Genomic DNA, 12,267 nt, shown 5'->3' on the forward strand with positions numbered 1-12,267 from the left:
CCGACTCTGTGACCTTATGGATTGTAGCCTGCCATGCTCCTCTGTTCATGGGATTCTCCAGGCAAGAACACTAGAGTGGATCCTCCTCCTCCAGGGGATCTTTCTGGCCCAGGGATTGGACCTGTGTCTCTTAGGTCTCTTGCACTGGCAGGCGGGTTCTTTACTACTAGCTCCACCTGGGAAGCCCCTTGGTCTGATGCAAAATATGGACAATGCAGTGAGACATTTTTTTTAATATTTATTTTTATTTATTTGACTGTACTGGGTCTCAGTTGTGGCATGTGAGATCCTGTTCCCTAACCAGGAATTGAACCGAGGCATTGGGAGTTTGGAGTCTTAATCACTGGACCACCAGGGAAATCCCTGAAGTGAGTCTTTAAATAAAGCAAAATGCATTTGATTTGAAGGAATCATTTTTCCCCCTGATTTTATATAGCCTTCTTACTTTGGGGATAAATGTATTAAAATGTTCTTTTTCTCTATATATGACTGTAATAGTAAATAGAGCAAGTGTTATTTGCCCTTATTTGGCAGAGTAAAAAGTTGGCCAACTTAGGATAGACTCTCAAATTTACTGATCTTTGAAATCTGTCTGAGGACCATTGCTCTGCTGTACAGCCTTCCTGTCCAGAATGAAAGCATGTTTCTGCTACTCCTCATGGTTCAAAAACCCCCCACCTTGATCCACATCTCATCCTATCTTTGAAGAGGTAGCTTTTGAACTGAGCCTTTCCCAAATCCTCTCCTTCCAGCAAACCCACAGAGCATGTGTTCATACCTCTAGTTATATTTATCTCATTCTTCCTCAGGTTACAGTTATCTGTATTCTATCCACTCTTGTACCCCTTAAAGTGGTTCTAGAACAGAAGAAAGTGTTGCTGAATTGTTAACCAGTCAGTGCTTGAAGAGATCACCACCTCTGCCTATCATTTTGCAGGTGTCGAAAAGCAAAGAGCCTTGCCTCAGGCCACCCGGGGAGTCCAGGCAGAACTGAGGTCAGTCTCCTGTCTCCTTGGCACTCACTCTTTCCACTGTACCAGCCTGCTTCCCAGATGTTCCCTTTTGGTTGGCTCAGTACCTCAATTCAGAGGTGCTAGCATATGACAAACACTTCATAAATACCTGCTCATCAAGCAGTACAAAGCAGCCTGGGAACACAGGCCTCCTCTCTCTAAGAGCCCTTCGCTTTACATCATCTGCACCAAACCTCGACTCGGTGTGAGCTGCCCATCAAATGAAGAAACGGCCCCTTAGGTCCCTAGTGACCTAGATGTACAAAGATACCCTTATGGCTCAGAAATGCAATCTCCGTAAGGCCAGAGTTCTGATCCCAGCCTAGCTGAGTAATTTTGGGTAAATGCCTTCATCTCTCCAGGTGTCAGGTGCTCCAGACAGATGGAATAATGACACGAGGAAGAAGTCTCCAAGCCTACTGGATGGTTATAAGCACTAGACAGGCTTTCCAAGAGGAGCCTCAGAGTCCTGCTTCTAGAGGCCTCTGATGACAGGGAAGGTTCCAGTCCCCCTGAGACAAATGGATGGTTCCTTTGGAACTGAGCCACAGAGTGAGTTGGGATGGTCCCTCAGATTGTGGCCACTTTTTGGGTTGCTGCAGTGAAGAGTCAAAAACTCCTCAGAAATGTCCTAATCTGGGTAGACCATTTATTATTATTACTATTATATGCAAATTTAATGCAGAAAATGGCATCATCTCTCTAAAGTCTTCCTGACCCATGGAATAGGAGAGGCCATCCCTTTCTCCCTGTCCCATTACATCCACATCAGTGTTATCACAGCTCCTAGATGGTCCAACCATACCCACAGGCTTAGATATTTGTCTCCCTCTATTAGCTGTGAACTGCTTGAAATTAGGAATAGCCTCTTACTCTTTTCTGTATCCTATGTGCTTGGTCTAGGGCCTGATAAATAAATAATAGACAAAGGCTGATCTATGTTTAGCCAGACAAGGAAACCCCTCCACTCCTGCTCTGGGACAAGGCAGCATTTAGGCCATTTAGAGTCACAGAGGCATCCAGTGCATTGGGACATGCAGAAAGAAACTGGCTAACCCAAAGTCACGCTGTCAGTGAAAAGGCTCTGGCTAAAAGCAGTTCTTTCAACTCTCAGCTAAACTGTCTCTGGTTCTATCACACATTAGCTGTGTAACTCTGGGCAAGATCCTTTGCCTCACCGCCCTGGCTTCCTCACTTATAAAATGGGTAAGATTAAAGTCTAAGCCTACATTATAGGATTATTTGAAGCGTTAGTGAACCTGTATAAAACAGCACAGGACCTAGGAGGAGCTCAAAACGTGTGCCTGTCAGGACTGTCATTCACTCCCAGCCGTTCTCCTTGGTAAAGGGGCATCGGTCACTCATCAGCAAAGCCGAGCTCATACTGCAAGGAAGACTTCACAGCACCAACTTACACACTCGTCAACCCAGCAAGTTCCCCCGCAACAGTCCCTTGGGGGAAATGCCTGATCTTTTGTCACGAATCCTTCACAGCTTCCCCTTCTCCAAAGCCCTAGGTACAGTTACAAGTGTACACACACCTCACAGCAACTAGAAGCAGGGTAGCAAAACCTTGGCAAGAGCTCACCCTTTCGACTCAGACAGACCAGGTCTCGGATAACAGTTCTGCCACCTGGAGCTCTGTAGCCTTAGGTCACTCTCTCTAAGCCTCAGACTCTTTCACTTTCACATCAATATAATCTGTTACAAGGATTATCTGAAATAGGTAATGGTCTGCTATTCCATAAATGATACTCAGAGTAATAATAGTTGTCTTATTTTTATTTAACAAAATCCACTTGACAAAATGTCAGAAGCAGAAGGAAGCTTCGGGATCATGTCTTCTCATTTTATACCTGGGGAACTAGAGGTCCTGAGAGGAGGTATGATTGGCCCAAGGTCACTCAATGTGGTGGTAGTAGAAGAAGACCTGGGACCTGGGTCTCCTGATTTTTTGCTACATGTCCATTTTGACTTGTTTGATTCTCCTTTTCTGCTCCTTCCCCGAAATACAAGAAGAGGCTGGAATCACTCTCTTCCCAATTTTCTTCTCTTTATGCTGATCTTTCACCAGCCAGAACCACCTGTTTGTCAACATCATCACTCCCCAAGGCATATCTAGTTCCTTCAAGCCTGACTCAGGGAGAAGGTAAAACAAGTATTGGCCACTGGCAATAGCAATAGTAAGAGCAATAATAACGACAACCAACAATTGGCACAGTACCATACTTAACAATGCTTTTCCCTACACTGTCAACACACTCCTGCAGTTTCTCTCTAACCTAGTTAGCTTAGGGACATAATTTCCTCAAACTTATTTGATCCAACATTTACTGAGAACCTGCTTTATGCCTAGCCATGGGCTAGAGGTTGAAGACATAGAGAGAAAAAAATCCAGGCCTCTGCTGGGAGAAGCTCACAAATTAATGGGGAAGTAGTGGAGTTGGGGAAATTTCTTATGGCCCAAATGGTGCAGCAGCAAAATGCCCTGCACTACCCTTATGGGGAGCCTTCTTTATCATGCTGTCAAGAGGCAGAATGTATCTGTGGAATAAACTACAACAAGAAAGGGTGAATGTAAAGCTGAACAGGACAGCAGGAGGGAAGATAAAGAATAGGAAATGCAGACACCAAAATCTTGACCTCCGTATCTTGTGGAGATTCTAGTGAGAGACTCCTGGAGTGCAAGGGAGCAGGAGTGGGATCCAGGAGAAAACAGGAAGGCTTAGTCCCTGCCTGCCTGTCAGCACATAAGATTTTGATGCTTCTGGTCCCTAAAGGGCTCTGCTCTTTGACGCCAACATTTTCCAAACCCAGTGCTGGGCTACATGTGCCTCCTTGGGACCATCATTTGCTGGAATGATGTCAGCACCCTTGCAGTAGAAATGTTTGTACCTCCTGCTTGCTTCCTAGGCCCCTCAGCCTGGCAGCCCAGCCCACTCCAGCACACATTATCCCCTGGCAGGGAACCATCTACAAGGATGTGGAAGAGACGGGTGGGGTCGGGGAGGTGAGAAAACACAGGACTAAGAGGAGCCACCCCTCCCCTCTTCCTCCAGTCTATCTCCCAAGTCCCACATCCCTGAGAACCTACTATGTGCCAGGTACAGGCAGTATTTTTAGTGCTTTTATATGGGTCTCATTCAGTCTTCACATCAACCCTCTGAGAAATTCTTCCCAGATTTACAGATGAGGAAACTGAAGCTTGGGGGAGGGAAGTAACTTGACAAAGGTAATTCCAGTGATGGCACAGGATATGCCAATACAGGACGGTCTGAAGCCTCCAGTTCTATAAGGCCCACATAGTCAATGCTTCCCTTGAGAAGTCCTGAGTTTAAAGAGATCAACTGAGGAAACCCCAAATATTTCATAGACCCAAGTTTAAATTCTAGGTTGCTTTTAATAGGGATGTCCTCCTGACATGTAAGAGCTGCTTGAATGGCATATTAAAATTGTACAGACCATCTAATCCAACTCCTGCATTTAACAGACAAGCAGACAGACACCCACACCTAAAGAATTTTAAGATGGCTACTTGGGGCCTCTGAGCAGGCTAAGGGACATCGAGAACCCCAATCTCTGGCACCTTCCCTCCCCCACCCTGCCTGCAGAGATCACCTTCTTTGGGGAAGCAACTCCAGCCCATCCCACCTCCAGATGGACAGAGAAGGTGAGGAAACAGGCCTCTCCTCAGACTGTAGGGGTGAGGGAGGGAATGTGGGACTCCCCTGGCTAGTTGGTGTCCCCAACAGCCCAACTCCCGGCTAAGGAGCAGAAGGAGAAATTATCACATCTCGAGGAAGCTCCAGGGAGGCTGAGGCTCAGAACTCCTATTCTAGGGGTCAGGGGCATTTTTTTCCAGATCTACCGCAGGGCCTTGATTCTTCTCAGGAGGGGAATAAGGGAAGGAAGAAGTCATTGGCACTTGACCTTGGGCTGGGCTTGAGGTTCCATCCTCCCGCCACCCTCAGGTACACTTGCTCCTTCTCCAAGAAGGAAAGAGGCTTAAATGTTTGCCAAATGCTGGAACAGGAAGACAAATAGGAACGGGGTGGTCCCTAAAATCCCCTAAAATCGCCCACTTCAGGCATCTTCTCTGCTGCCACCAAGCATCCTCTAACTGGTGAATTTCAAGGTGGTGGCGGTGGTGGGGCGCTTAGAAGGGTGTAGGGGAATGAAGGGAGGGTAAGAATGAGTCACTGTTAACCCCTCCGCGGCTGGTGCCCTCTGAGGGATTCTACCGCAGCGAGCGGCCCCCGCCCGCAGCCCGCAGCGGTGCAGCACACGCGGCCCCCCTCCCGGCTCCGCCGAGGCCTCCTCACCTGAGTCCACTGGCCCTCCGCAGCCCCGCCGGCGGCTCTCACCGCTCCGGCCCGGCTTGGCGCAGCGCCTCTGCAGTCGCTGCTGCAGCTGCCTGGCCCAGATCAGCAACCTGCGGCGGTGGGGAAAACAGACAGACAGGGGCGGGTGAGCGTGGGCGGGGACCCGGGGCGGTCGAATCCCCCGGCCGCTGACAGCCGGGCCGCCGCAGCCCGAAAAGCCTGGAGGGCTGGCTGACAGCTGGGCGCTCCGGCCGCTCTCCCGCGCCTCCCCTTCCCCCACCCACACTTGGCCTTTTGGGCCGCTGCGGCACCGCTGGGGCGGTGGTCCCCGGAGGTCCCTGTCATCACCTGCGGAGGCTTCCATGGCTTCGGCTGCCCTGCCCAGGCCGCCGAACTGCTCTCCGGAGCCCCTGCTGGAGGCGGCTAGCTGGGTGCTCGCCGGGGCTGGGGCTGCCGGGAGGGAGGGAGGGAGGGACAGGGAGGGTGAGGTGGATGCAGGGGACCAGCCAGTCGGCGGCTCGCCGGCAGCTGCGTAAGCGCCCCGTCTTCACTTTCCTTCTTAAAGAGATAGTTAGCATCTTGCTCCAAGAGATTTCGGGAGCGGCGATGCCAGCATGTACCGAATAGGGGTGGCCTCTCCCACTTCCACACCGGCCTGTACGTAGAGCCGGTGGTGGCACCTGGCCAGAGCATGTTGGCTCACTGACAGGTCGTGTGACCCTGGACTAGTCCTGTCACCTCTCTGGGCCTCAGTTTTCTCATCTGTGACATGGGGTGTTGATACCAAACTCACTTCATGTCACATGGTGATCTTAAATAGTCATTTGATCCTAATTCCTTGAAGAATATTTTCACTCAAGTACCTCTGAATATTTAATGCAAACAGTACTCAGACTACTTAGAAAAATGATAGTAAGAATCTTAAATATCTGAAAACAAAAAATGTTTTTCTTTGAGGTATTAAGATGGTGAATCGTCAGAAAGATGGAAAGATAAAAACAATCACAACCTAAAATAAGTGTTCATTATACACCTTTCCCCTCTGTGTCTGTCTTCCAACCACTGTCACAGGGAAGAAGAGAAAAAAACAAGTGGGAAAAGTCTAGAAAACTGGACTCTCTTCCTAGCCCTTCCACTTCTAGTCCTGTAACTTTAGATAAAGTAACTTACTCTCTGGGCCTAGATTCTTATCTGCTCTATGTGTGGGAAGTTGGGTGCAATGGGATGGTGCTCCCTCCTTCAGAACCAGCCCTAACTATCTGATCAGTAACTCCTTTACTCAAATCATCCCTCAGTTCTTCCAGTTGTTGTTTAGTTGCTAAATCGTGTCAACTCTTTTGCGATCCCATGGTCTGTAGCCTGCCAGGATCCTCTGTCCGTGGGATTTTCCAGGCAAGAATACTGGTGCAGGTTGCCATTTCCTTCTTCAGGGGATCTTCCTGACCGGGCTATCAGACCTGTCTCCTGCATTGGCAGGTGAATTCTTTACCACTGAGCCACCGGGGAAGCCAGGCCTTTCTTGACCACCCTAAATAAAATAGTGACTCCCTCCTCCTTCACTTCTTCTGCCCTAGTTTTGCTGTATTTCAGCACCATATTAAATTTTTACTATTTGTAGTCTTTCATTATTACCCCCACTAGAATGTACACTTCATGAAGGTAGGGACTTTATCTCCTGCCATATTCCCACTGCTTAGATGTTGCCTGACACATATCACATGCTCATAAATATTGACTATGTAAATGAAAGAGTAAGCATGCATTGTGCCAAGCCCTAGTTTCTATAGAACATGAGGTCAGATACTATCCTAGTCTCCAAGATTCCTAAGTCCTTAAGTCTCTGTCTACTCTTGGCAAGGCTTAACTTGGTACCCTTCACCCTAAGCTGACTTTTCCAGAGAAGTATTTGTAAAGTGAATTCTCTGACCTCATATCATGACTCTGCAATACTGGCCTGGTAAGAAATAGTGAATATTTACAACACATAATTATAATATTTACAATATCTATATATAATAAGAAATAATTATTTTAAGTGAACTGTTACTTTTCAGAGTTAAACCTTTTTTTGTAGCTCTGATTTGTGGTAAATCCATCATTCTGTAACAATACATATAATTTTACAAAAAATGTCTATAAATTTTTTGACATTGGTTATATTTCCCCCTCATTCATTTGAACTGAATTCCTCTATCAGATGGCTGTATTATATTATGCTTAGTGGAAAAATATGACAGAGCAATCATAGTAGGAATAGGAAATTGTAGTTGAAAAAGCCATGTAAATTAAGGCCTGCTGTCTAAACAACAAAAACCTAATGCTAAATCAGCAAGTTCATTGATGGAACATTTTATCTGCTCTAAAGCCCACCTAAATTATATAAGTGACTTACTTACACTTAAAGCAAAACCAAAGGAAGCCATGTAATTATTGTTTGTTTATCAGGAGATAATTTCTGAAATCCTCATTTAAAAATATTTTTTGTCTGTCCTCATGTTTTTTTCCTTGATACTTAGAAGACTACATTTCCCAGAAAAATCCATAAGGAATTTCACCCCCCAGAAGAGAGAGGATCTCTATCCACGTTACTGTCCTCTGGGATGGTGCTAGCTAGCAAAGACTCCTCAGCAACATAAACCATGTGATTGAGAAGAAGATAGCCAATGTTTAGTTACAATAGAAATTGTAAGCAATGAGGATTTTAAACACAAAATGAATTATTCAAAAGGAACTAGTAGTTTTGCTTTTGTTTTGTACAAATTGAGAAATACTTAAATTTGTTTATTTTCAAAAGCATTTCTGGTTCCAGTTCTGGGTAAGTACATTCCTCCCACTGAATGCCTCAATAAACCTGAAGAAAATGCATGTAGCAGCTACTCGAGGACTCTGAAAATACTAGCAGGCAAAATGGGGTAAAGGATAGAATTTGACACACCACTAACTAGTGAATTTACCAATTTTGCTTCCTCTGGTATCCCCCAGCCTGGTCTCAAGGTAGCCTCAAATCTGGAATTGGGGAATCAACACAGAGAAAATGCTTAGTTCTGACTTGAGGGTTAGGAAAAGAGACCCCTAATGCTCAAGGTGAGTGAGGGAAATAATTTTACTTTTATTCTCTAATCTTACCTCATGACCCAGTCCTAGGAAATCCTGCAGTGGTAGCTGTGACATCTGGGACCCATAGGTCTCTAAAACTGAGGGAGGAAAAACTTCTCCAATCAGAGAGTGTGAGCCTCTCTACTGGTATTTGTGTTTTGTTTCTTTCTGTTCCTCCCACCATTTGGGTCCAGATACAGGTGCAATTGTGGGAAGAAGGCAGGAAAACAGAGTGGAATAAATAAAGCTACAATCTCCAGCCTTCTGGTGAATCCCAAAGAGGATGAACTAAATCATTATAAGGGTAATAATAAAAAAATAATAATTCTGGTTACTACTGAAAACTAAGAATAAAGAAAAATCTTGCAAGCAATCAGAGAAAAATTTTATGTTATTTACACAGGAATAATGATTTGAATAACTGTGAATTTCTTAACTGAAACCATGAAGGGCAGGAAAAAAATGGCACAAGAATTTTATATTGCTGAGAGAAAAGAGCAGTCAACCAGGATTCTACACACAGCAAAAATATCCATCAGGAATAAAAGTAAAATAAAGACATTCTAAGATAAAGGCAAGATAAGAAAATTTATTTTCAGCAGAGCTTCTCTGAAAGAACTGTGAAAGAATATTCTTCAAACAGAAGGGAAATTATATTAGAAGGAAAGTTAGAACACCAGGAAGAAAAGGACAATAAGAATCATAAATATTTGGGTAAATTTAATGGACTATTCTCCTCTTGAATTCTTTAAAATATGCTTGACAGTTGAAAGCAAAAATCATAACATTGTCTAATGGGTTTTCAATGTAGATAGATGTAATATATAAAACAATTATGATTACAATATAAAGTAGGAAGGCTAAAGGAACTTAAATGATACAAAGTTTCTACACTTCACTCAATGTGGTAAAATATTGATTCTAAGTAGTGTGAAAATTTAAGAATTTAATTTTTAATCCTTAGAGTTACCATTTAAAAATATCTAAAACAAAAGATATACTAAAAAAAAAAAAAACTAAACAGATAAATTATAATGGCATTCTAAAAACAAAGTTCAGATATTCCAAAAGAAGGCAAGAAAGGAGGAAACAGAAGTGAGAAATAGAAGAAACAAATAGTAAACAAATAATAAGATGGCAGATCTAAATCCAAACATGTCAGTATTTATACATTAAATGTAGAAACACATCAGCTAAACAGAGATTATCAGGATGGACTTAAAAATGACTTAATTAGATGCTTACCATAAGAAACTCAGTTTAAAGAATGATGTAGGTAGGCTAAAAGTAAAATATGGGGAAAGATACACTGCAATACTAATCAAAGGAGAGCTGGAATGACTTAATATAAGAAAATGTAGACTTCAAAGAAAATAAAATTACCAGAGACAAAGGACTCATTATACAAAAGTAAAAGAGTTACTTTACCAGGAAGATATAATAATTGTAAATAATTGTAGAAGAGCTTCAAAATACATGAAGCAAAACCTGTCAGAACTGCATGGAGAAATAGATTCACAATTATAGCTGCAGACACAAACACTCCTTTTTCTGTAATCAGTAGAACTAGTAGACAGAAAATAAGTGAGGATATGGAAGACTGAAATGCACAATTACAACTAGGTTCAATTGACATTTATAGAACACTCCACCTATCGACTACAGAACATATTGTTTTCAAGACAGACCCTATACTAGATCATAAAACAAACAATAAATTTAAAAGAATCAAAATCATTTAAAGTATGTTCTCAGATCATAATGAATAGAATAATTACATAAAGGTAACAGGAAATTCTCCCTTGAAAATTAAACAACATACTTCTAAATAATCCACAAGTTAAAGGGGAAGTTTCAAGGGAAATTAGAAAATATTTTGAACTGAACAAAACTGAAAATACAACTTATCAAAATTAGTGCAATGCAACTTAAAGCAGTGCTTGGATGGAAATAAATAGCATTAAATGTTTAAAGAAGGAAGGTCCCAAATCAATTAAGCTTTAACCTTAATAAAACTAAAAAATAAGAGAAAAATAAACTCAAAGCAAGCTACAGGAGGATATAATATCACAGTAGAAATCAATGAAATTGAAAAAAGAAAAGCAAAGGAGAAAGTCAATGAAACCAAAAGCTTTGAAAAGACCAATAAAATTAATATGCCCCTAATATGACTGAAAAGAAAAAAGAAGACAGAAATTAACAGTATCTAGAATGAAAGAGGAGTTATTACTATGGACCCTGCAGACATTAAAAGGATAATCAGGGAACATTTCAAAAAACTACACAATTTAGATGAAAGGGAACAATTCTTTGGAAACCACAAACCAGTAAAACTCACCTAAAATGAAATAGATAACTGCATAGCCTTACAATTATTTAAAAAATTGAATTCATAGTTTAAAACCTTTCAAAATATAAATCTCCAGATCCAGATGGTTTCATGGGTTAATTCAACCAAACACTTAAAGAAGAAATAGTACAAACTCTGCATAGTCTTTTCATTGAAAAATAAAATAGGAAGAAACAATTTCCAAGTAATTTTTATGAGGTCAGTACCATCCTGATCCTAAGATCAGAAAAAGACAGTACAAGAAAAGACAAATACAGACAGACCAATACCCCTCATGAACACAGATGCAAAAATCCTAAACAAAATGCTAGCAAGTCCATATGGAAAGATGCTTAACATCATTAGTTATTAGGGAAATGAAATAAAAACCATGAGATATTACTTAAAACTCATTGCTGCTGCTGCTGCTGCTAAGTCGCTTCAGTCGTGTCCGACTCTGTGCGACCCCATAGACGGCAGCCCACCAGGCTCCTCCATCCCTAGGATTCTCCAGGCAAGAATACTGGAGTGGGTTGCCATTTCCTTCTCCAATAGGATAGCTATAATCAAAAAAGGGGGCAATAACAAGTACTGGTGAAAATATAGAGAAATTGGAACTCATACATTGTTGGTAGAAGTGTAAAAAGGCACAGATACTTTGTAAAACAGTTTGATAATGCCTTTAACGCTGCTGCTGCGGCTAAGTTGCTTCAGTCATGTCTGACTCTGTGCGACCCCATAGACGGCAGCCCACCAGGCTCCTCTGTCCCTGAGATTCTCCAGGCAAGAATACTGGAGTGTGTTGCCATGTCCTTCTCCAATGCATGCATGCATGCTAAGTCGCTTCAGTTGTGTCCGACTCTGTGCGACCCTATGGACAGCAGCCCCCCGTGCTCCTCTGTTCATGGGATTCTCTAGGCAAGAATACTGGAGTGGGTTGCCATTTCCTTCTCCAAATTCCTTTAATAGTTAAACATAAAATTATCATTTGACTCAGAAATTCTACTCCTATGTTTATATCCAAGAAAGATTAAAACATGTATACACAAAAACTTGTAACTAACAAAGTCTTGTTCACAGCAACATTATTCATAATAGTAAAAAATGGAAAAAACAACAACAATAAAATGGAAACAAGCCACATCTACCAACTGATGAATGGATAAACAAAACAAATATCCATATAATGGAATATTAATTTAGCCATTAAAAGGAATATAGTACAGATACATTCAACATAGATAAACGCTGGATCATAGAAAAAGCAAGAGAGTTCCAGAAAAACATCTATTTCTGCTTTATTGACTAAGCCAAAGTCTTTGACTGTGTGGATCACAACAAACTGGAAAATTCTGAAAGAGATGGGAATACTAGACCACCCGACCTGCCTCTTGAGAAACCTGTATGCAGGTCAGGAAGCAACAGTTAGAATTGGACATGGAACAACAGACTGGTTCCAAACAGGAAAAGGAGTATGTCAAGGCTGTATATTGTCACCCCGCTTATT

At 42.4% G+C, this 12,267-nt stretch overlaps 1 protein-coding gene across 1 annotated transcript in view; it reads right to left on the reverse strand.

The window, feature by feature from the left end:
* SNPH (syntaphilin) overlaps positions 1-5,805 on the reverse strand; it is a 44,005-nt gene extending 38,200 nt beyond the window's left edge. The window contains exons 1-2 of the mRNA XM_065919712.1: positions 5,684-5,805; positions 5,336-5,445 (exon numbers count right to left, since the gene is read on the reverse strand). The gene's annotated coding sequence lies outside the window, so the exon portion shown is untranslated. The remainder of the gene's footprint in view (positions 1-5,335; positions 5,446-5,683) is intronic.
* Positions 5,806-12,267: the final 6,462 nt, after the last annotated feature.

The sequence above is a fragment of the Muntiacus reevesi genome, chromosome 2, assembly GCF_963930625.1.
Source record: "Muntiacus reevesi chromosome 2, mMunRee1.1, whole genome shotgun sequence".
Lineage (NCBI taxonomy): Eukaryota > Metazoa > Chordata > Mammalia > Artiodactyla > Cervidae > Muntiacus > Muntiacus reevesi.